A 4745-nucleotide genomic window follows, 5' to 3' on the forward strand; every position below is an offset into this window, starting at 1 on the left:
TGGAAACCCTGTACAGGGTCGCTATGGGTCGGAACCGACTCGACGGCACTTAACAACAACAACAAAGGTTATGAGTTGGGGTGTTAACTGCAGGATCGGCAGTTCAAATCCATTAGTCACTCTGAGAAAGAAGAGACTTCCTGCTTCCATAGAGATTTACAGCCTCAGAAACTCTTTACAGGGTCACTATGAGTCGGAAGCAACTCGACAGTTCTTAGCAACAACAGGGACTCCTCTACAAATAAACCACCTCAAACACACTCTCTAAAGAAAGAAGTGCGCTTGCTTTGCAAAGCTGCCTGAAGACAAACTTCCTAAACTCCCTTCTAACAGATTGTCTCCGTAGTACTCTATTCTTTCCTAAGACAGCTGAAGGCAGCAGTGTACACTAGAAATATACTGGTAGCCACATATGTACTTCAACGTTTTCTAGGAGACACATTAAAATGTAAAAAGAAACAGGTAAAATTAACTTTAATAATGGATTTGCCTTAACCCAACTGAAGTGTTATTTCAAAACGTAATCAATACAGAAAAATAAATGAGGTGCTTCACATTTTTTTATACTAAATCCTCCAAAGCCATGTGTGCTTACATTGATGCTGCTGTTGTTGTTGTTAGGTGCCATCGAGTTGGTACCGACTCAAAGAGCGAACTTATGTGCAGCAGAACGAAACACTACCCGATCCTGGGCTAATCTCACTATCGTTGCCACGCTTGAGCCCATTGATGCTGCCAGTTTGCCCATCCATCTCACTGGGGGTCTTCCTCTTTTTCTCTGACCCTCCACCTTAGCAAACATGATATCCTTCTCCAGCGACTGGTCTCTTCTGACAATATGGCCAAAGTATGAGAGATGAAGTTTGGCCATCTTGGCCTCCAAGGAGCATTGTGGCTGCACTTCTTCCAACACAGATCTATTGGTTCTTTTGGCAGCCCATGACACTTTCAATATTCTTCTCCAACACCATAACTCAAAAGCATCATTTCTTCTACGGTCTGTCTTCCTTATTCACTGTCTAGCTTTCGCATGGATATGAGGTTATTGAAAATACTATGGCTTGGGTCAGGCGCACCTTAGTCTTCAAGCTGACATCTTTGCTCTTCAACACTTTAAAAAGGTCTTGTGCAGCAGATTTGCCTAATGCAATACATCATTTGATTTCCTGAGTGCTGCTTCCATGAGTGTTGATAGTTGATCCAAGAAGAATGAAGACCTTGACAACTTCAATCTTTTCTCCATTGATAAGAATGTTGTTTATTGGTCCAGTGGTGAGGATTTCTTTACATTGAGATGCAATCCATACCGAACGCTGTGGTCTTTGATCTTCATAAGTAAATATTTTAAGTCCTCTTCACTTTGAACAAGCAAGGTTATATCATGAGCATATTGCACATTTAAGAGCTCTATAATCACATATGACTAGTGGCTACCATATTGGATAGCATAGATTAGATATATACAGATTTACTGATGATAATCCAAAGGTTTCAAGGTCATTTATAAGGAGAGAACAGTTTTCATTCAAATATCCACTGCTAATTTAAAACAAGTAATGATTGAATAAACAACATGTGGCATACATGCAATGGAATATTCCTAAAGTATAAAGAGAAATAAAGTCTTGATGGATGTTGCAACATAGATGAACATTCTGATAGTTTAATGGTTACGAATTGGGCTGCGAACCGCAAGGTAAGCAGTTGGAAACTACCAGCTGTTCTGCAGGAGAAAGATGAGGCTTTCTGCTCCCTTAAAGATATATAGCCTCGGAAACCCTGTACAGGATCGCTATGAGTCGGAACCTACTCCACGGCACGCAGCCACCACCGTGCTTGAAATAAGTCAGTCACCAAAGGACAAATACTGTATGATATCACTTAAATGAAATAAGCAAATATAGAGAAACAAAGATTTCTAGTGGTTACTAGGGGTGGGAGGGACAGGAGCCCTGGTGGCACAGTAGTTAAGTGCTCAGCTGTGGAAGATCCCCAGCAAGATGGCTTGGCACAGTGGCAGGAGCCATGGCCTCAGGTGTAGCAAGAATTGTGATTTGGCCCAGGTCTGGGCAGCATTTTCATTCTGTTGTGCATAGGATTGCTATGAGTCGTTACTGACTCAATGGCGCCTAATAACAACAACACTAGCTGAAAGATCAGCAGTTCGAATCCCCCAACCACTCAGAGAGAGAACGATGTAGCAATCTGTTTCCATAAAGCTTTACAGCCTTGGAAAGCCTATGGGGTAGTTCTACACTGTCCTGTAAGATCTCTATGAGTTGGAATCCACTGACCAAAAAGGAATTGTTTGTTTTTGGTAGGGGTGAGAAAGAGGGGGGAAAGGGGCGTTTTTACTTAAGGACACTGAGTTTATGTTAAAGAGATTGTGAGAATGGTGGCACAAGTTGAAAAATATAATCAGTGTCCCTGGAGTGGACTTGTAGAAACTGTTGATATATATACATATGTTTTGTTATGTATATTTTCACCACAGTTAAACAAACAAATTAAGATTTATGTTGAATTCTGATCTGTAAAAGCACATTCAGATCTGTGGTTCTCTCTTTATTATCTATATTTTTCACATGGCCCTGAGTAACTTTTTAAATGTACTCAGTAAATTTCCTTTTCAGATCTTGGCAGTTAATTCCTTACAGTAAGCACATACAGCAGACGTTTGATATTAATGTTGCAAAGAAGCCAGTTTGAGATGAGGAATTGTTTAGATTTTTTTTTTTTTTTGAATTGTGAAGATTTTAACTAAGATTAAAGGTTATGTCCTTTCTCAAGAAACTGCATTTCTGTCCTTACAAGGAATAGTTCTGATGATCTACAGTTCAGGGGTATCTGATTATTGTAATTATTGAACAGAATCTACCAGCAACTATCTAGAAATGTCAATATCCAAGATAAAGACCTATGGTTTGGGAAGGTCTCTTGTGTTTAGAGTGAGTTGTTTGGTTTGCTTTAGTTAGAGAGGTAAGAGGGAGTCCTGGTGTGGCACTATGGGTTAATGACTTGGACTGCAAGCTTGTTTGAACTGCAAGGCTGCTGGTTCAAGCTCACCAGCTGCTCCTCAGAAACGTTCAACTATGAGTTGAAACCAGCTTGATGGCACGTAACGACAACAACAACAATCTGCTATTAATCGCAGGAGAATCTAATTTATACTGGCAGCTGACCACTCAACATTTTTCTGGAATTAAAATCATAGCTGCACCTGGAAAAGCATTTCTGTCCCCAGAAATGCCATCACTCCATCTGCTGTGTTACTGTGTTGTTAAGTGCTGTTGAGTTCATTCTGACTCATAGTGACCGTGTATAGGGTTTCCGAGGCTTTCTGAATTTTTCCAGAAGAAATCCTCATTTTTCTCCAGCAGAGTGATTGGTGGGCTTGAATCTCCTGCCTTGTGTTTTGCAGTCCAGTGCTTATCCTGTGGAGCCACTGCGTTCCCAATCTACTCTGAAGACCCACAGATTCAAAGAAGAAAAAAAAAAATGCCTTCATAAAATCAGCAGGAAGAAGAGTGAGCAGGTGATGGTTAAGATTTGCCAGTTGTTGTTGATTGTTTTTGGAAATTCCCCTTTGGTTATGCTGACCTTTTGTTCTGAGCTTCCTTTCCACTGGTTAAAATTGTGCCCTTGAGATGCAGGTGTTATGATTGGGCCCAATTGCTTTTTCATCCTGGTTTCCTCTTCATTTCCTTCTTTGTACTTTCCATGCAAATAAGTCCATGGTGGAGTGGGAGGGTGGATATTAGAACCACTGAGATTAGGGGCTATTGTTCCATGTTAGGCCTTACACAAGAAGTCCTCGTGGTCCAATGGTTAAACGCTCAGTTGCTAACAGAGATGTCAGTGATTAGCATCTATCCGACTTGTTCTGTAAATATTGTTGTTAAGTGCTGTTGAGCTGGTTCTGACCCATAGCGACCCTGTATAGGGTTTCTGAGGAGTGGCTGGTGAGGTTGAACCGCTGACCTTGTGGTTCAGTTCTCCTTTGTTTTATGGAGGTGCTATGAGTTAGAGTTCTGATGTGCTATTGTAATCACTGGACCACAAGTTCAGTTTGAACTGCAACGTTGGCAGTTCAAACCAAGAGCCACTCCTCGAAAAGCCTATACAGGGTTGCTGAGTAAGAACCGACTTAATGGCACTTAACAACAATATGAGTTGGAGTCGATTCAGTGGCATATAGCAGCAACAGGCCTCACACACATGTTGGAAAGGGATAGAAGCTGTTATCTTGACCTTCACCCTTACTCACTGGAATAAATCCAGACCACCTCACCTTCACAAATGGACATTGTGAAGCCCACTTTGTTTTCTGACTGTAACCTCAACTTCAGTTCCCCAGGTTTCCATGATCTGCCTCAATTCACAGCCTTTTCCCACTCATGCATTCATTTCAGCTCCCAGCACTAGGACTGGGAGTAAGAAATGCTGCCTTACCCAGAATTAGCCAGACTGCAATTCCTCCCCAATCCACCACAGATCCTGGACTATGTTAACTATGTTATCCCTGGTAGGAACTGAATTCCGACTTCTTCAGTTAAAAACACCCCTTCCCAGTAACAGCAGGTACTCCTTGCATTCTTGTTCAGTAAAAAAGCAACAATAGTTCTGAATGTTAAACACACAAACAAATAGGAAATATCCATCTTGCTTGTTGATACATGTCCTATTTTTTTTTCCTGAGAACAAAACCCCAGATAAGGACTTTGACACAGGCAGTTTATTTGGTG

Source organism: Chrysochloris asiatica, unplaced genomic scaffold, assembly GCF_000296735.1.
Source record: "Chrysochloris asiatica unplaced genomic scaffold, ChrAsi1.0 scaffold00028, whole genome shotgun sequence".
Lineage (NCBI taxonomy): Eukaryota > Metazoa > Chordata > Mammalia > Afrosoricida > Chrysochloridae > Chrysochloris > Chrysochloris asiatica.